This window comes from Schistocerca cancellata, chromosome 6 (genome assembly GCF_023864275.1).
Source record: "Schistocerca cancellata isolate TAMUIC-IGC-003103 chromosome 6, iqSchCanc2.1, whole genome shotgun sequence".
In the NCBI taxonomy this organism is placed as follows: domain Eukaryota; kingdom Metazoa; phylum Arthropoda; class Insecta; order Orthoptera; family Acrididae; genus Schistocerca; species Schistocerca cancellata.
In genome coordinates, this window is record NC_064631.1 from 286860181 (window position 1) to 286881774 (window position 21594).

General features: G+C 43.2%; 1 protein-coding gene and 1 non-coding gene across 3 annotated transcripts in view; one reads left to right on the top strand and one right to left on the bottom strand.

Annotated features, from left to right (window-relative positions):
- Positions 1-21594, bottom strand: part of LOC126088532 (protein artichoke-like) — a 591709-nt gene that overhangs the window by 307390 nt on the left and 262725 nt on the right. The gene's annotated exons all lie outside the window — the stretch shown is intronic.
- Positions 11707-11780, top strand: Trnas-cga (transfer RNA serine (anticodon CGA)). The gene has a single exon. It is a non-coding gene; the product is annotated as a tRNA-Ser (tRNA).

Below are 21594 nucleotides of genomic sequence, written 5' to 3' on the forward strand. Positions count from 1 at the left end.
AGCAGACGTTCGGCGAAAGATGCCAGCTATCTCGAGAGAATCTACTTACCAAATACCAAATTTAAGAACCGGTTTCCTGCGAGGAAACTGAAAATAACCAGCAGGCCGTTGCATACCGCAGCCGTTACATACCGCAGCCGTCATAAAGATAACGCTAATTGCAGCTCGCACGGTAGCGCCAAAGCTGCCGTTCTTCCCACACGCCGTCGCTGAACGGAACGCAATGATGCTTAATAATATACGGCTCAACAATAAGAAAGTACCATCAGCCAAGCGTTTTGCAGAGTTTCGCTAAGAATAGATGCCACAGTGGTTGTAAACTTTCTTCTGCAAATTCTTGTAATGTGTCACTAGTAAAGTTTTATAACACGAATTCGAGTATTCTAGTAACGTTTTGACGTGACAACGCCTTCTTGCAAGACAACCATGCCCGGGAAGGTTGTACAATAATTATTTTGCCTATCATCCGCTATTTATTGTAAAGTGTAAAATACACACAGTAGCGCTCACGGTGTTATCTGCATGGTCCAGGTGTATATTTTCCGTATCCCTACCCACGTAAGGAACCAAACCATACGCGTGTAAACTAATAAGCACCGCCGTTGTGGCCACATAGGGGCCAGTTACATCCGTCAGCCAATGGTGTCTTGTGAATGTGGTTAGCACATCGCACTCCCGGCCGTTGTCGGGTTAGCAGAACCGATGCCGCTTCTGATCGGTCGAGTCCTCCCACAAAGAAAAAATCCCCGATAGTGCCCAGATAGCCGTGCGTTTTAGAGCGGCCGCTTCAGGGATGGAGAGGTGCGTCGACGAATTCGCCAATGATGAGGGACTGTGTGCCGGTCAGCCTGGATGTGATTTTTAGTCGGTATTCCACGTTCTACTAGGTGAATTCCGGACTACTACCACTATCCCATCTCAGATACACGCTAAGCAAACATTTACAAAGCATTTTTACACTCGTACACAGAATTTACTGTGGACACTGACAGACGGGGTGCATTGATTCTGTCTTTTCTCTGGGGGGGGGGGGGGGAGGGTAAATAGGAAGACAGCTGACTTTAAGTGAATAGGAGACTGGGGGAGGGGGGAGAGTGAATAGGAGACTGATGACCTTACGCGTTTCGTCTCCTTAAATACATTATCAGCAACATCAGCTACGCTGACCACACAGCTACGGAAGCAGACGTGCGTAAACTGCACAAGATTAATTTCCGTTGATACACCAAAACAACTGAACTTAATAGACCGTTTGTGACACTTCTGGTGTTGCATTATTTTAAAATGAGTAATCTGTCAATATTATACTATAACTTTGCTTCCGCCGTTTTGCAATAGACGGTTGTAGCGGCAGAAAGGTGGCGCAGGTGGTAGGTCATAACTATCATACACCACGCTGAGGCATTTGTAAGCATAACGCCTTCCAAATATTTGTCGATTTGCGATTGTATCACAAAGTTATTCTCGATTGAATATGTCAGCTTACGAGCCCAGTTCTCATCATATCCGGGAAATTTTAATTTTCTTCTTTAACATGACGAAAGTTGCGGCTGAGGCTCATAAAGACCTATAGTGAGGCATCTGTTAGTGAAAGAACGTGCAGACAATGGTTTCAACGCTTCAGGAACCGCGATTTGACGTCGAAGACCGGCGTGGCGTTGAAAGAGAGAACGTTCTCTAAGTTACTGAAACCGACGGATACAAACACAGGAGGTAGTTATCGAAAGCAATTGAAGCGTTTGAGCCGAACACTGATAGCAAACGGTCGCAGTATGACGATATTCATGAAAAGGTGATTTTGCAAAATGACAGTGTTCGACCCTATTTCACAAAACATACCTGGAAATGTTGAAATTGGTGGTTTGAGGGTCCATGTCACGGATTGCGTAGCCCCTCCCGCCGGAGGTTCGAGTCCTCCCTCGGTCATGGGTGTGTGTGTTGTATTTAGCATAAATTAGTTTAAGTTAGTTTAAGTAGTGTGTAAGTCCAGGGACCTATAACCTCAGCAATTTGGTCCTTTAGGAATTCACACACAGTTGAACATATTTTTGAAATGGGAAGACCTACCCCACCCGCCGAATTATTCGGAGATTGCTCCCCCCCTGACTACCACGATTTTCGAGTGGCACACGGCCTCGCTGACCAGCACTTCCGGTCATATGAACAAGTGTAAAATTGGATCCATTCACGGATATCCTCAAAATTCGCTCGGTTCTTCCGCAGCGGGATCAGTACGCTGCCCAAAAGATAGGAGAAACTAGTGGCCAGCGATGGCCAATTCTTTGAATCGTAAATGTTTGTAAATTTTTCAAGATAAAGCCTCGAACTTCGAGAAACACGGAGGGAGCGAAGTTGTAGACCTAACATTGTAATGTAAAGCGATCGAAAAAGTTTTGTAGGAGATAATTTTTTTTCGACTGGAAATGTTTTCTTAACTCATTTGACCACACGAAAGCGCCTGGGCTCTGTAGATACAAGTAAAACTGCTTTCTTAGCGCAGTTCAGCAGTATGCGCCGTGCTTCTAGAGGTAAAGAAGACAAAGTGCAGCTGTGTACACTGTTCAATTTTCCACCGTTCCTAGAAGGGTGATTTCAAGCTTAGATAGTGCGTGCATCGTCGCTTTACGATACCAAGTGGCGTCAGCGTGGGCAGGCATCCACCGAATCGACATACATTGCAGCGATGCCATTCGAACATTCAGCTATGGGATACAAAACATTGAAGATCTGTCTCGTATTGGTCGCTCAGATTTAATACCAGACGACAACCGCTACCTACAAATTATGTCTCGTAGGTATCGCAAGGAAAATGCAACGGAATTGCGCCCTGGCTCTTTGGAGACTGTTGCGTACGCCGCCACACACGATACACACGCCAGCCGTGGCGACACGAAGTTCCGAGTAGTCGCCAAATAGAAGGCGCTGGTGCACATGAACCCATTCACGGTTGTGCGACAGAAACTTTCATGGGCCCTGGATGTTGTTGTTGTTGTGGTCTTCAATCCAAACAATAGTTTGATACAGCTCTCTATGCTACCCTATCCTGTGCAAGCCTCTTAATTTCTGAATAACTACTGCAACCTCTGCATCCTTCTGAATCTATTTACTCTATTCATCTCTAGCTCTCCCCGTACGATTTTTACCCCTTCCCCACACCTCTCCCCAGTTCTAAATTGGTGATCCCTGGATGTCTCAGAATGTGTCCTATCAATCGGTCCCTTCTTCTAGTGAAGTTGTGTCACAAATTTCTGTTCCCCACTTCTATTCATTATTTATGTGATGTACCCACCTAATCTTCAGCATTCTTCTGTAGCACCAATTTCAAAAATTTATATTCTCTTCTTGTCTAGACTGTTTATCTTTCATCTTTCACTTCCATACATGGTTACTCTCCATACAAATACTTTCAGAAACGATTTCCTGACTCTTTAAATCTATATTCGATGTTCAATTTTTCTTCTTCAGAAACGCTTTTCTTACCATTACCAGTCTACATTTTATATCCTCTCTACTTCGACCATCATCAGTTATTTTTCTGCCCAAATAGCAAAACTAACCTACTACTGTAGGTGTCTCGTTTTCTAACCTAATTCCCTCAGCATCACCTGATTTTATTTGACTACTTTGCATTATCCTTGTTTTGCTTTTGTTGATACTCATCTTGTATCTTCCTACCACGACACTGTCCATTTCGTTCAACTGCTTTTCCAAGTCATTTGCTGTCTCTAATAGACTTACAATGTCATCAGCAAACCTCAGAGCTCTTATATCTTCTCCCTTAATTCGTACTCCAAATTTTTCTTTGAGTCTGTGTAATGAATTGATGTTGCTTGTGATCTTCACTACAACACTGTAGTCACAAAGTCCCACATAAAGGTTACCATTCCTTCAGGAATGGATAAGGCTCAAATTAACAAAATGCAGTCTGAAAATATTGCCTTTTCGTGAACTTCCAATTGCTAAAACCAACTTGGATCCTCCTAACAATATTTAATAAATGCGAAATAAGCAACACAGAAACCCTTCATATATGAAGTTGTTACTTTTCGTTGTAATGACCTTGCAGCACCACAGAATTGCAAACCCAGTAAATAAAAGGTCGAGTACCCGCCATCTTGAAGCTCTCTAGGTAACTTGCCATCTGTTATCTGAATATAGTTTACCAATCCATAGCGTGATTTTTTGTGAACATTTAGTATGAGCAGATATGATTTTGACTGAGAAAACTTGTTTGGATTAGGCACGAGAATATTCAGCGTAATTACAGGGTGTTTAAAAAATGACCGGTATATTTGAAACGGCAATAAAAACTAAACGAGCAGCGATAGAAATACACCGTTTGTTGCAATATGCTTGGGACAACAGTACATTTTCAGGCAGACAAACTTTCGAAATTACAGTAGTTACAATTTTCAACAACAGATGGCGCTGCGGTCTGGGAAACTCTATAGTACGACATTTTCCACATATCCACCATGCGTAGCAATAATATGGCGTAGTCTCTGAATGAAATTACCCGAAACCTTTGACAACGTGTCTGGCGGAATGGCTTCACATGCAGATGAGATGTACTGCTTCAGCTGTTCAATTGTTTCTGGATTCTGGCGGTACACCTGGTCTTTCAAGTGTCCCCACAGAAAGAAGTCACAGGGGTTCATGTCTGGCGAATAGGGAGGCCAATCCACGCCGCCTCCTGTATGTTTCGGATAGCCCAAAGCAATCACACGATCATCGAAATATTCATTCAGGAAATTAACGACGTCGGCCGTGCGATGTGGCCGGGCACCATCTTGCATAAACCACGAGGTGTTCGCAGTGTCGTCTAAGGCAGTTTGTACCGCCACAAATTCACGAAGAATGTCCAGATAGCGTGATGCAATAATCGTTTCGGATCTGAAAAATGGGCCAATGATTCCTTTGGAAGAAATGGCGGCCCAGACCAGTACTTTTTGAGGATGCAGGGACGATGGGACTGCAACATGGGGCTTTTCGGTTCCCTATATGCGCCAGTTCTGTTTATTGACGAAGCCGTCCAGGTAAAAATAAGCTTCGTCAGTAAACCAAATGCTGCCCACATGCATATCGCCGTCATCAATCCTGTGCACTATATCGTTAGCGAATGTCTCTCGTGCAGCAATGGTAGCGGCGCTGAGGGGTTGCCGCGTTTGAATTTTGTATGGATAGAGGTGTAAACTCTGGCGCATGAGACAATACGTGGACGTTGGCGTCATTTGGACCGCAGCTGCAACACGGCGAACGGAAACCCGAGGCCGCTGTTGGATCACCTGCTGCACTAGCTGCGCGTTTCCCTCTGTGGTTGCCGCACGCGGTCGCCCTACCTTTCCAGCACGTTCATCCGTCACGTTCCCAGTCCGTTGAAAATTTTCAAACAGATCCTTTATTGTATCGCTTTTCGGTCCTTTGGTTACATTAAACCTCCGTTGAAAACTTCGTCTTGTTGCAACAACACTGTGTTCTAGGCGGTGGAATTCCAACACCAGAAAAATCCTCTGTTCTAAGGAATAAACCATGTTGTCTACAGCACACTTGCACGTTGTGAACAGCACACGCTTACAGCAGAAAGACGGCGTACATAATGGCGTACCCACAGACTGCGTTGTCTTCTATATCTTTCACATCACTTGCAGCGCCATCTGTTGTTGAACATTGTAACTACTGTAATTTCGAAAGTTTGTCTGCCTGAAAATGTACTGTTGTTCCAAGCATATTGCAACAAACGGTGTATTTCTATCGCTGCTCGTTTAGTTTTTATTGCCGTTTCAAATATACCGGTCATTTTTGAAACACCCTGTACTTCCACATAGACATTTTGCTAAGCCACATGGGTGCTCATTTTCACTACTCGATAAAATAAATAATTCGGTTAGTTAAATTTATGAAACGTGCGAATTTGAACTAAAGATATGAGATTTGCATGAACTTTATAATTATTATTGTACTTCAAAATTACAAAAAATGTCGTTCATCGCCCATGGCTGGACAGAATGCATCAAAATTACAAAACTGATATGTACAAATAACAAGTAACAAGTAACAATACAAAAAATGTTGACAGCTTATGGAGCTTACTTTATATATATTTAATCCTCCGAAAGATTCTCTTTTTTTGGAGAAAGTTCTGTAAATCCATCCATTTTCCTCAGAGTAAAAAAATTCCTGAATGAAATACGTAGCTTGAAGTTTTGTTTTTGAATCTCCCCAGAAGCAGGACATGCACTTCCATGGATAATGATCCAAACATTCTCAGGGCAATGTTATGATAGCTGTCTCTTGTATTGGACAGTCGACAGGTTGGTATGTTTATGGTCTCTTTGTTTCGAGTGTTGCCGTCATGTATGTCACGCATCTTGCAGAAGGTATCTAGAGTTTCCTTAATGTGAAGGAGGCACATAAATACATAACTACTATAAATAGTTATTATTCCAAATTTTGAGAATAATTGCCTGCAGTGGTCCTCTTTCCTACTCGATGTTATAATCGTGATCACTATTTTTGGAGTAATAATGTTTTTCTATATGATGAGGCATAGTAATAGGCCATAGATACTGGTCAGTTATCAAATGTTTCAGTTTTCTCTGGAGGTATATGACTCGCTATAGTTTGTCACACACATGTGCAGTATGGTCTTACCAAATGAGTTTGCTGTCCAGAAGTTTCACAGCCCCTACACAATTTAGGTATTCTTTATCACTGTGACTACACGCCAGTTTTTTCCTTTTTATTCACTGATTTTCATTTTTTTATACCAAATTACTCTTTTGTCACACATAACGAAACTCATTACCTTGTGTTGCAGAATAGGTGCATAGAAAGAAGCTGTAGGTGCTTGTAGTCACTTCGTCAACACACGCCCATTGATGCTTTCATGCATGGCTCCCTCTCTTTCTCTAAGTACATGCTAATGCAGCGACGTTCGTTACCACTCCATATCACTCACGAAAAAACACACGTTCCCACCAGAGGAGTCCAAACGGATAGACTTGAAACAGAACGCCTTGTCTTCCTTCAAAACAAGCAAGCCACTTTTGGCTACCACGACCTCGATAGAGATTGGCCACAACCACTCTTGGCTCAAAGACCTCAGGCAGATACACTAGCGTAGCAGAAACTGCCGTGAATATGCGAGAGTCGATCAATATGCCACAGACATAGTATCCAAGCTTACACACGAGATGAAATTAAGTAAAAACAGAATATGTGGATGATAGGAGACTATAATGGACACCTTTCCATGTACAAAGAGTCAGCTCTGTCTGCTAATATTTATTTCAGGTGTCGCCAAAGGTGCTGATATCAGAAACCACTTTCTGCATCTACCAATTAGCTCAGAGATGGCCACTGCTATTCATCGGTGACAAAGGCTGGAATTCGCACTTTAGTAGCGCAGTTAGATGTGCAACACGTGTTCTATTCAGAAAAATCACATTTTATACCGCTTCGTACAGATAGCCGTTGGTGTGAACAACGCTGCAACAATCGTCAGAAGGGGCCAGGCCTGAGGAGGAAGTTTTATAGTCTAGGAATGATTTCGTGGCATTCCCTGAGTAATCTCGTCATTCTGGAAGCCACAACGGATCAACACAAGTATTCATGTATCGTTAGAGATCTTGTCGACCCCTACATGCAGCTTGTTTTACCTCGGCACGACGGCATCTACCAGCATGACAATGCAATATGTCACACAGCTCGCAATGTACGTGAGTGATTCGAAGAACACCACGATGAGTGGCCACCAAACTCCCTGGATTTATACCGAATCCAAGATCTGTGGGACCATGTCGATCAGGTTGCTCCCGCCAAGAATCCTCAACCGAGAAACCTAGTACAGCTGGCAAAGGCACAGAAGGTGGCATGGCTCCACAACCCTGTCGATACCTTCCAGAGCTTCACTTCCTCTCTTCCTGCGCGTCCATCCTGCGACAGTGGTGATTCAGGCTTTCAACAGTAAATGTGACCGGATCGTATACAGGGTGAAGCGAAATTCGCGCAACCGGGCTTCGCAGCGTGACTCCTCAGATGCCAGCGATAAAAAAATCTCTCTCACAAAATTTCGTCTGGCGAGTACATCCGGCAGAAAAAGGACGTTAAAGAGTGGCAATATGGGAACACTGTAACAATGCGTACCGTAACTACCTCTGACAGAACATAGAAATCGTGTTGTACAGTTGGCGCAGTGGATAGAGTATGTAACCTCCCCACGCAAAATAGTTCACCGCAACCTCTCAACAGAAAATGTTAACATAAATAATATTCACGTTAAGTGTAACCTCGCCACAAAAAAAAATAAAATAAATATTATTGGGTTAATGATTCTAATATAAGTGTAACGTCCCCACAAAATTCATTCCTTTCACATTTGTAACCTCAGAACAAAATTCATTCACATTTAACCTCCACACAAAATTTGTTTCCCATTTAATGTAAGTTCTAAACAGAAAAATTCCTAAACCTCGTAATAAAAAGTAAATTCAGTAACCTGGTAGAATTTGGACGACAGCAGCGCTGCGTCATGGCCCTGTAAGATCATTCTGAATAAAAAAAGGAAAAATTCTTACCTCAATAAAAACGGCGAATATATCTGCTCTTATATAAAAATTTTTCCGGGACAGCTCTGTGCAATGCTGGCCGATAGATTTGTCATTTATGAAAGGAAGCAACTGATTTTTCTTTTGTAACAATAGGAATGAACATGGATTGAAGAAAATAGTAAACCCTTTAAATTGAAATGAATGCTTTTTTTTAGAAATTACTTTATATCGCGAAGATTATTATTAGGACATTTTTAAAAGATTTACATGGGACTTTACATAACATTACTAGATATGTGCGAGGCTACTTTTTTTTTACCTTATACAATAATACTCAGGCTTCGGCATCGCTGCACCGCGACCGGACCAGCCAACATGATACACCAGACCAGAGCAGACAGGCGACTGCTCGCTAGCAACAACTTACTGCTACTGCTACACATTTCCTACTGCAGTCAACACTGTTCTTCGGTCTCAGATTCTCTTATAGCTTACTTATCGCAGGCAGCACATACCTCTTACAAGTTTTGGGTTAGCATGCAGGCGGTCGACGTCGACGTTTCGATCTTGAGTTCAAGCATATGTTTTTTATTTGGTAAATGTAGTCCAGGTGGTATGGTATCTGGCATCTTAATCGTCGACAGCGATTGCAGCGGGTTCTCTGTATAACATTTGCACTTACATACGACAATCGTAGAAATAGAAGAGTGGTCAGCTTTGAAAGAAGCCCTTTGCACGTCGTGGGCTCGAATTTATTCGCACCACTTCGTCTACTAGATGCGAAACCTGTTTTCTTTGTACCCTCCTCTAATGGTCACATACATTAGTACCAAATATTATTTTTGCCCCCTTCAGGTTCATTACATTTCGTTAGGGCCTTACGTTACCAGTGGGACTAGCAACATGCTTTGGGAATAATATCCAAACTCGGTTACTATTTGTATGTGTTACCACTATGGTGCCATCAATTGTTTCAACAGTCTGTTTCTCATTTGTCTAACCACGTATTTGATGTGTTCAGCGTTACAAAATGTTGTAAATTTAGGATACATGTGACATAAGAAACGGTGTATACAGGGTGTTACAAAAAGATACGGATAAACTTTCAGGAAACATTCCTCACACACAAATAAAGAAAAGATGTTATGTGGACATGTGTACGGAAACGCTTAATTACCATGTTAGAGCTCATTTTAGTTTCGTCAGTGTATACTGTACTGTGTGTACGAAGGGCGACAAAACGGGGAGTAGAATATCGTCGACGTAGGGCTGTGCTGTAAGGATGACGCTGATCACAATCAAAGGAATCCTGCTATGAAATGAAATGGCACTCCAGACCATCACTCCCTATCGGACCGTATGGCGGGAGTCAGTCAGGGTGATACCCATCCGCTGTCCGGGGCGTCTCCAGACACGTTATTGGCTTGGAGTGATTGGAAATTGGAAATTTGTGGTAAGGTCTTATGGGACCAAACTGCTAAGGTCATCGGCCCCTAAGCTTACGCACTACTTAATCTGTCCGCAGCTCGTGGTCGTGCGGTAGCGTTCTCGCTTCCCACGCCCGGGTTCCCGGGTTCGATTCCCGGCGGGGTCAGAGATTTTCTCTGCCTCGTGATGACTGGGTGTTGTGTGATGTCCTTAGGTTAGTTAGGTTTAAGTAGTTCTAAGTTCTAGGGGACTGATGACCATAGATGTTAAGTCCCATAGTGCTCAGAGCCATTTGAACCATTTGAACTACTTAATCTAACTTACACTAAGGACAACACACACACATCCATGCCCGAGGGAGGATTCGAACCTCCGACGGGGCGAGCCGCCCGGACCGTGACAAGACGCCTTAGCCCGAGCGGTTACCCCGCGCGGCAGTGACTGGAGTAGAGTTGTCTTCAGTGAGTCCTGATTCGATCTGAGACCGATGACCAGCAAAGACATGCCTGGAGACGCCCCAGACAGCTGTAGATACCAACCTTACTGTTGCCCGCCGTACGACCCGACATCCACAAGTGGTGGTCTGGGGTAAGATTTATGGCCGAGCGGTTCTAGGCGCTTCAGTCTGGAACCGCGCGACCGCTACGGTCGCAGGTTCGAATCCCGCCTCGGGCATGGATTTGTGTGATGTCCTTAGGTTAGTTAGGTTTAAGTAGTTCTAAGTTCTAGGGGACTGATGACCTCAGAAGTTAAGTCCCATAGTGCTCAGAGCCATTTGAACCATTTTGGGGTAACATTTCTTTTCGTAGCAGGACCCTTTTGGTTGTCATTTGCAGCACACTTGCAGTAAAGTGGTACGTCGACGATATTTTACGCCTCGTTTTATTGTCCTACGTGGCAAGCAACCCTGGGCTTACATTTCAACAAGACAATGCCCGCCCGCACACGGTGAGAGATTCTACTGATTGTCTTCGTGCTTGCCAAACAATACCTTGCCCAGCAAAGTCACCGAGTCTCTCTTCAATTCAGAACGTTTGGGGCATTAAGGACAGTTCTCCTCAACCATCTCGAAGTTCGACGATCTAACGTGACAATTGATAGTCCAGTGAAACTGTCAGAAAAAAAGCCTGTACCTTGCAAAAGGTGGGGTAGAAGAGTTTATTTTTTTTACTCGTTCATATTCCTGGAGAGGTTAGAAAACCAAGTTTTGCCAACAAAATTTCTCTTGGGAAAACTTTCTGCAGTCAAAAAACTTCGAAAATTTCGGACTTTTTTCAGTTTTTTCAGAATATCTCAGTTTCATTGGCTCCTATCGCTTTGACGTCTAATTTCTTTTTTAAAGAGCACAAAATTCTCTACAAATTTGCTTCTTACCATTTTTTGCTACTCCCAGTATCTAAGGCGCTACAGCGCGTCAAAAAATACCAATTTTTCAAATTTCGGGCAAAGTGGCAAATTACCAAATTTTTGAACACTGTTATTTCAGAATGAGATTTTCACTCTGCCGCGGAGTGTGCGCTGATGTAAAACTTCCTGGCAGACTAAAACTGTGCCGGACCGCTCTCATTCTGGAAACATCCCCCAGGCTGTGGCTAAGCCATGACACCGCAATATCCTTTCTTTCGGGAGTGTTACTTCTGAAAGGTTCGCAGGAGAGCTTCTGTAAAGTTTGGAAGGTAGGAGACGAGGTACAGGAAGAAGTAAAGCTGTGAGGACGGGGCGTGCGTCGTGCTTGGATAGCTCAGTTGGTAGAGCACTGCCCGCGAAAGGCAAAGGTCCCGAGTTCGAGCCTCGGTCCGGCACACAGTTTTAATCTGCCAGAAGTTTCACTGTTATTTCAGTTTCTATTTGTGTTGTATAAACATATTACTCATCATGTTATTCATTGGAATTTACCATCTCACTCTACTGCAGGGCCAGAAAATACAGCATCATATTCAGTAACTACGAACACATTCACGTCGGATTGCGTGAAGTTTATTTATGTTACAATATGTAATACGATTGCTTGCAGGTGCCGTACATTTTCTAAAGTTGATTGACGTTAATGACCAGTTATAAGGAAAAGTATATAGGAATTGTTCTTTAGCGGACAAAAGCGTATTTATTCTTTGGCGGGCGGAAGGCGATTATCTCTGGTGATTGTTCACAGCGCGCTGACAGCTATTAGCACACAACAATAAGGGTCCTACAGTTTGCAGCTTCCATTCAGTATATGTTGTGGTGCTGAAAATGAGTATGTCTGACATGAATTTGTGTTTCATTTGCGAAAAAACTGTGGTGAGTGGTGGGCGCAATGTGGAAAAGAAAGGACTGAAAGCTACACGCAGGGAGTCTGCTCACACCCGTTTCATTGAAGCGGATCGATCAGGCAATTGGAAACTTCATCTTAAAAGCGTGTGAAAAATGCTTCCCTACTTCCATTCAGCTGGACATTTTATATACGCTAAAAGTGGCCACCTCTACGTACAGGATATGTTGAGACCCGAGGAAAAAATGGATTTATCAGGATATAAGAAGTTCACAACGAAAGGACATTTTACAATCCGGCGATCAGAAAAGTATTGGTCAGGGGTTCCTTCTGACATGGCTATAGAACAAACATTGATGAGAACCATGAAGAGTTCTGGAGGACTTACTTCTAGCCGAGGAATTACGGATAGTATATTAACCAGATGGACATTGGGTATGATTCACATGCAGAACATTTGTGAAGAAATTGAGTCGTATTGCGAAGTGAGCGCAGTATCATCAGAAGAGCATGTAGATGCAAGAAGTTGTCGCATCGAACGAGACGGCATAGACTTGCGTAAGCTGCGCGATAGGTTTTCAGTGCATCCTCCCTTCCCTGAAAGTGATTTTATAATGTCTATCAGCAGTGGTGTTGTCGGAACGGAGGATGTTAATTGCCATATGCGTCACGAACAGGGGGAAAAAGGCATGAAAAGAATTGTTGGTGACCATTTCCACGATGTAAAGTTCCGTAGGAAAGATAAAATTGTGACTCTCCTTTCTGCGTTCAATTCTGTAAAAGCTGGGAGCACTAAAATTACTCCTGTTGACCCTTTAACTCTTTTCCAAAGGATTTGTTTAATGAAACAAAGTGAAGAAGAGTTAAAAGTCTTTCTGAAGTATGAACTTGCTCCTTACCCAATGTCCCTATTCTCAGAAAAAGGCATGCGAAAAGGAACAAAATCTTCATTCTACAATGCCTTCGTTCCAGTGGAAGATGTGAAGTCAGGTGGAGCGAGTAAATTTTTTGTCATTGATGGAGGGTACCTTATCCACAAAGTGACTTGGACTCGAAATGTTTGCTTCAAGTCAATAGCCCAAAGCTATGTTCCGTACCTGCAACGTCATTTTGGATCTCAAGTTGCTATTGTATTTGATGGATATCCATGTGAGGGAGATAAATGTAGCACAAAGAGTGTTGAGAGGATTCGTAGGTCTAAAAAAATTCTTCGGTTGACGTTGTGGTTGAATCAGAGATGGTGAACCAAGTCCCTCATTACAAGTTCTTGTGCAACGAACGAAACAAGATGCGTTTGATCACACTTCTTAAAAAGGAATTTCTGGAGTGTAGCACTGAAGTGCACCAGGCACAAGAAGATGCTGACGTTATGATTGTAACATCTGCCATTTCAAGAACCAAAGATTTTGGTAGTGTTGTCATTGTAGGAGAAGATGTTGACCTGCTTGTGCTCATGACCGGCTAGGGGCAAGGCATTGAAAACTGATTTTTCTTAAAGCCAGGAAGAGGAAATGCAGAAGACAAGTGGTTTTCCACTGCATCTTACAAGTTTGACAGTGAATATATTCTGTTCACTCACGCCTTTAGCGGATGTGATACAACATCCGCTTTTTTTGGTCAAGGAAAAATTAAGTGCTGCAATATTGTTGTGAAAAATGAACACCTAACCTCAGCGCTTTGCACTTTCAATAAACCACATGCTACCCGTGAAGAAATAATAACAGCAGGAGAACAGGTTGCTATCGCATTGTATAGTGGAGGTGTCAGCAGTTCCCACATACTAGACCATTTGCGGTACCAGCTATTCGCCAAGTCTGCCACAAAAAGCAAAGTGAATCTTGCACGGTTGCCACCTACATAAGATGCTGCACAACATCATTCGTTGCGGACTTACCAACAAATCCAAAGTTGGATGGGAAACTGGAAACCTCCTGAGAAATGGGGCTGGAATCACAGTGACCACGGTCCAATACCCGTTATCTACATCTACATCCATACTCCGCAAGCCACCTGACGGTGAGTGGCGGAGGGTACCCTGAGTATCTCTATGGGTTCTCCCTTCTATTCCGGTCTCATATTGTTCGTGGAAAGAAGGATTGTCGGTATGCTTCTGTGTGGGCTCTAATCTCTTTGATTTTATCCTCATGGTCTCTTCGCGAGATATACGTAGGAGGGAGCAATATACTGCTTGACTCCTCGGTGAAGGTATGTTCTCGAAACTTCAACAAAAGCCTGTACCGAGCTACTGAGCATCTCTCCTGCGGAGTCTTCCACTGGAGTTTATCTATCTCCGTAACGCTTTCGCGATTACTAAATGATCCTGTAACGAAGCACGCTGCTCTCCGTTGGATCTTCTCTATCTCTTCTATCAACCCTATCTGGTACGGATCCCACTCTGCTGAGCAGTATTCAAGCAGTGGGCGAACAAGCGTACTGTAACCTACTTCCTTTGTTTTCGGATTGCATTTCCTTAGGATTCTTCCAATGAATCTCAGTCTGTCATCTGCTTTACCGACGATCAACTTTATATGATCATTCTATTTTAAATCACTCCTAATGCGTACTCCCAGATAATTTATGGAATTAACTGCTTCCAGTTGCTGACCTGCTATTTTGTAGCTAAATGATAAGGGATCTATCTTTCTATGTATTCGCAGCACATTACACTTGTCTACATTGAGAGTGAATTGCCATTCCCAGCACCATGCGTCAATTAGCTGCAGATCCTCCTGCATTTCAGTACAATTTTCCAATGTTACAACCTCTCGATATACCGCAGCATCATCCGCAAAAAGCCTCAGTGAACTTCTGATATCATCCATAAGGTCATTTATGTATATTGTGAATAGCAACGGTCCTACGACACTGCCCTGCGGCACACCTGAAATCACTCTTACTTCAGAAGACTTTCCTCCATTGAGAATGACATGCTGCGTTCTGTTATCTAGGATCTCTTCAATCCAATCACACAATTGGTCTGAAAGTCCATATGCTCTTACTTTGTTCATTAAACAACTGTGGGGAACTGTATCGAACGTCTTGCGGAAGTCAAGAAACACGGCATATACCTGTGAACCCGTGTCTATGGCCCTCTGAGTCTCGTGGACGAATAGCGCGATCTGGGTTTCACACGACCGTCTTTTTCGAAACCCATGCTGATTCCTACAGAGTAGATTTCTAGTCTCCAGAAAAGTCATTATACTCGAACATAATACGAGTTCCAAAATTCTACAACTGATCGACGTTAGAGATATCTGTTCGACGTCCCTTCTTGAAAACGGGGATGGACTGTGCCCTTTTCCAATCCTTTGGAACGCTACGCTCTTCTAGAGACCTACGGTACACCGCTGCAAGAAGGGGGGCACGTTCCTTCGCGTACTCTGTGTAAAATCGAACTGGTATCCCATCAGGTCCAGCGGCCTTTCCTCTTTTGAGCGATTTTAATTGTTTCTCTATCCCCCTGTCGTCTATTTCGATATCTACCATTTTGTCATCTGTGCGACAATCTAGAGAAGGAACTACAGTGCAGTCTTCCTCTGTGAAACAGCTTTGGAAAAAGACATTTAGTATTTCGGCCTTTAATCTGTCATCCTCTGTTTCAGTACCATTTTGGTCACAGTGTGTCTGGGCATTTTGTTTTGATCCACCTACCGCTTTGACGTAAGACCAAAATTTCTTAGGATTTTCTGCCAAGTCACTACATAGAACTTTACTTTCGAATTTATTGAATGAGCCAAGATCCAGCACCTGAAGCACTTCTTCACATTGTTTCATGCTGATGCAAGCTGAACTGTGGCGGAGCGTGCTCCTGCAGAAAAGCGGGTTCGAAATGTTCTTCAATTTGCAAGAAATGTATTGGGGTCAACTGTGAAAACGTGCCAAAATTTTTATATGAGGACAGTGAAGAAGATGTTATGGAGGATGTTGAGGAAACCGCTGACGAAATCAACGAACTTGCTGAGGCTGACTCGCTGTTTAAAGAAGAGGTCAATTTGGGATCAACTCTATGTACAGACCCTGAATCCGTAACTCAAGGTATTTCTGGTGACACTGAGGAACCTGGCCCATCAAAACGTTGGAAGTGATGCTCATATCTGTGTCAAGTGCGCTAAAGTGCGATATTACAAGTATTACACACCCAGAACTGTCAACATTTTTTAGTAACTGGCAATGCATTTTAATTGTGATAAAGCTACTTATTTTTAATGTCAACTATGCCGGTTTTATACACAAGAATTATTACCTACCTAATTAGGTTGCCTATTGCAGCTAATAATAGTTCAGTTTCCTGAGACAATTTATTTTGTGTTCGTGTGTGTTCGTGTGTGTGTGTGTGTGTGTGTGTGTGTGTGTGTGTGAGTGTGAGTGTGTGTGTGTGTGTGTGTGTGTGTCTATGTCTCTTAATGAGGTATTTTTATATTTATAGTTTTACAAATACCAGGGCTGAGGTGGCCCATAGTGAACTTCAGGTAGTGATGTAAGAATCACAATAGTTGGGTGTCCAGCAATCCTCATGTTGCATACAGAGAAATTGAATACCTGAAAGTGAGGTGGTAAATTCCAACATATAACATGATGTATAATGTATTTATACTACACAAACAGAAACTGAAAAAATAGTGTTCAAAAATAAGGTATCTAGCCACTATGCTCAACATTTGAAAAATTGGTATTTTTTGAGTCGCTGTAGCGCCTTAGAAATTGGGAGTAGAAAAAAATGGAAAGAATCAAATTTGTAGAGAATTTTGTGTTCTTTAAAAAAGAAAATAGACGTTAGAGCGATAGGAGCAAAAAAACTGAGATATTTTGAAAAAACTGAAAAAAGGCCGAAATTTTCCAATTTATTTGACTGCGGAAAGTTTTCCCAAGCGAAATTTTGTTGGCAAAACTCGATTTTCTAATCTTTCCAACCATACGAACGAGTTGAAAAAATAAACTCTTCTACCCCACCTTTTGCAAGGTATATCTGCTATTTGACTGGACTATGGACAAAATTTGGCACGATGTCCCTCAAGAGGACATCCAACAACTCTGTCAATCGTGCCAAGCCGAATAACTGCTTGCATAAGTGCCAGGCGTGGACGAACGCATTATTGAGCAGCTCAGTTTGAGAAGCTCTTTCTCTTGAATAAATCATCCGATTTTTCTGAAATTGTAATTAGTTGTTTCTATCCCATTCGGACAATTCCTTCATCGTGTGTCTTTTTTTTTTGTCTTAGAGTGTAGTTTCTCGATGTGATAATTAGAACTTTGTGTTTACCTATCGTAGACCAGTACCTCTGTTGCCTATGTATTGATGGCGAAAACTTCTTTTACCAGGTATCTCAGAGACGAACTGGGCTGCACACGCGCTCAGGGACGAGTTCCGTGGCGTTGAAATCAGTGGGATGCAGTGAGAAACGGTCAAGCTGCAGCGCGATGTGTAGGGGGATGCCGGCTAGGCGCAGCTCGGAGCTCGGAGCTGAGGGCTAGGCCGCCTCCGGGGGCGTGTGGGCGCCGCAGACAGGGCGTCCTTGGCGAGTCCTGCGACACGTGTGTCTGCCCCGCCTCCGGTACAGTCAGGTGGCCCGAGGACAGCACCTGCCCCAGGACACGCTCTGGCTACAGCAGACGACTCTGTGATTGACAGGCGCCAATGGCGCGGCCCCCCGTTGCCGGCTACTCAACGCTCCCCCTCTCCCCCCCCTCCCCCACCACTAAGCGCCGTACTTCATACTCACTCCGTACTGTGTTCTGGAGTGTTTTGGGACAACTCTCGTTTCTTTTGTGGATTTCGGATCGATCCTAAAATCACCGTAGACGACCTGGCGAAAGATCACAGGGAGCAGCGATGCTCGACAGCGAGACTGTCCGATGAAGAGTATTCAGACAAGTGTTAGTGGACAGGGTATATCCGATCTTCGCCTGTTGTTGTTGTTGTTGTTGTTGTTGTGGTCTGCAGTCCAGAGACTGGTTTGATGCAGCTCTCCATGCTACTCTATCCCGTGCAAGCTTCTTCATCTCCCAGTACCTACTGCAACCTACATCCTTCTGAATCTGTTTAGTGTATTCACCTCGTGGCCTCCCTCTACGATTTTTACCCTCCACGCTGCCCTCCAATACTAAATTGGTGATCCCTTGATGCCTCAGAATATGTCCTACCAAGCGATCCCTTCTTCTAGTCAAGTTGTGCCACAAATTTCTCTTCTCCCCGATTCCATTCAATACATCTCATTAGTTATGTGATCTACCCATCTAATCTTCAGCATTCTTCTGTAGTACCACATTTCGAAAGCTTCTATTCTCTTCTTGTCTAAACTATTTATCGTCCATGTTTCACTTCTATACATGGCTACACTCTATACAAATACTTTCAGAAACGACTTCCTGACACTTAAATCTATACTCGATGTTAACAAATTTCTCTTCTTCAGAAATGCTTTCCTTGCATTGCTAGTCTACATTTTATTGACTTTCTACTTCGACCATCACAAGTATTTTGCTCCCAAAATAGCAAAACTTCTTTACTACTTTAAGCGTCTCATTTCCTAATCTAAATCCCTCAGCCACGCCCGATTTCATTCGAGTACATTCCATTATCCTCGATTTGCTTTTGTTAATCTTCATCTTATATCCTCCTTTCAAGACACTGTCCATTCTGTTTAGCTGCTCTTCCAAGTCCTTTTCTGTCTCTGACAGAATTACAATGTCATCGGCGAACCTCAAAGTTTTAATTTCTTCTCCATGGATTTTAATTCCGACTCCGAATTTTTCTTTTGTTTCCTTTACTGCTTGCTCAATATACAGATTGAATAACATCGGGGACAGGCTACAACCCTGTTTCACTCCCTTCCCAACCACACCACTGCTTCCCTTTCATGTCCCTCGACTCATAACTGCCATCTGGTTTCTGTACAAATTGTAAACAGCCTTACGTTCCCTGTATTTTACCCCTGCCACCTTTAAAATTTGAAAGAGAATACTCCAGTCAACGCTGTCAAAAGCTTTCTCTAAGTCTACAAATGCTAGAAACGTAGGTTTGCCTTTCCTTAATCTATTTTCTAAGATAAGTTGTAGGATCAGTATTGCCTCACGTGTTCCAACATTTCTACGAAATCCTTACTGATCTTCCCGAGGTCTTCGCCTGTGTGCTGTTTGTACTCTACTGGGGGCACTTTCAATGAGCTGTTTCATTGTTGTGGGGAACTGGCGGCCTCTTCTTTGTCAAGAGCTGAAACTAGAAAAGATGGTGATGTTGGACTCCGGAGTGTGGAGTGAATCCGATGTTCTGACCTATATAAGGTGTTCCATATGGTTCAGAATGTTATTGTCCACAAGCTGTTGCCTCACAGATGCTGCTTTATGACAGGGTCCATTGTCATGGTGATACAGTCATCATTTCCGAACTGTTCCTCTACGGTGTTTAGTATACAATGCTGCAAAATGTGGTCATATCTTCCCACTTTTAGCGTTTCCTTCAGCTCCATAAAGGGACCACAACCTAGCCACGAAAAAAAAAAAACCCTATACCGTAAAACCTCCTCCCCTGCGCTTCACTGTTGGCACTGCACATGATGGCAGGTAACGCTCTCCAGGCAACTGCCATATTCAAACCCTTCCATCGGACTGCCACAGGGTTCAGGGTCATTGGTCTTCTCCTTCTTGTCCGAGGTACAAACTGGCATATTCCAGCAGGACAATGCAAGGCGCCACACTGCAGTTCACACTATAAACGCCTCAACGAATGTAGGGATCCTTGACTGGTCCACCTGGTCCCCTGGTTCGACAACCAAAGAACCTGTCTGGGACGCGATGGGAGGACTTATACTTTCACACCTATCTTTAGTCAGCAATCTTCATGAACTGATGTAGCGTATGTTCTGGCATGCCAATTAATTCCTCGAGAAGATTTTCGAAGGATGTTTGCTTCCATATAACAAAGAATTTTGTCCATGGAGATCAGGCTTCGTACTGATGTTGATGATGAAAAGAAACAATTAATAATTTAATACTCCTTATGTGATGGTCGTCCGCTGCTCGTGGTCTTGCGGTAGCGTTCTCGCTTCCCGAGCACGGGGTCACGGGTTCGATTCCCGGCGGGGTCAGCGATTTTCCCTGCCTCGAGATGACTGGGTGTTGTGTCGTCTTCATCATCATCATTGATCCCCAGTACGGTCGGAGGAAGGCAATGGCAAACCACCTCCACTAGGACCTTGCCTAGTACGGTGGTGCGGTTCTCCCGCATCGTTCCCCTATGCTCTGTCACGGAGTATGGGACTTCATCATCATCATCATCATGTGATGGTCATATCCAAAAAATTCGATAAACATCATAATCGTGCTTGGTGAAGTAACACTTCCCATTTCCATTAGTATAATTTCATTTACTTGACTGTGGCCCCTCAAGCACAGGGCGTTACAGTCACAACAGTTGGCTAAAAGGGCATAACCCAGCTACTATTCCGACGAATTTTTTCGAACTACCCCTGAGTTTCGAATAGTGTCTCATGTAGCGAGAATTCTTTCTTGCCCCTTTAGTCTCCGTAGATGCCTTGTACAGTAAGTTAAATACTTCACAAGACCCCACAAGAAGAAATCAGTTAGCGATAGACAGGTGAATGAGCCGACCGCTAAGCAGAATCCGTCACGTTGTACGTCGCCAGGCTGCTTGAGTTTGACTAACTTACATTTTTGGAAATTACTTATACGATTACTCGTATGATAATTCACTTTTTCCAAATTTGGCGACCTATGAACAGCGTAGAGCGTAAGGCTTTTGGCCTTATTTCTCCCTTTTCAGAACCTCTTCACTCTTTCACTCCGTTTCTTTCTCTCCTCCCCGAAAATGTAATGTACAGATTTCTGTTTTAGTGGCTTCTTTGCAAATAAATGTTTGCTGTTGACTTTGTTTCCGAAATATTTTCTAATTTGAGTTATCTCTAATGTAATACCAGCTTCGTGTGCATCTCTTTCGATCTCTTCTACCATCACAGAGGTGGACTTTATGGACCTGATGTCATCTGAAAATCTTTTTGTTCAATCTGTTATCGTCTATTCTTATTACGTGTCCATAAAATTTCAACCTTTTCGGTACTTCGTCCGTCATTTTTTCGGTATACTTCTACGACTCCGCGTTATTCTTATTCTTCCAAGCTGCATCAGTAATTTTCTGGGGACCCAGAATATTCCAGATAATCTTTTTTTCTTGTTTTCAAGTTGTTCTATCTGTCCCTTTTTATTTGAAGTAGGACACTCCGAAGCAGAGAGTCTTTTTGGTTTTATAACTGAGTTGAAATGCCTGATTTTGGTCTTGTAGGATATTGCTCGTTTATTGTGACTGTCCTGTGTTAATTTGTAAACAAGATTTAATAAATGGATTTAGAGTAT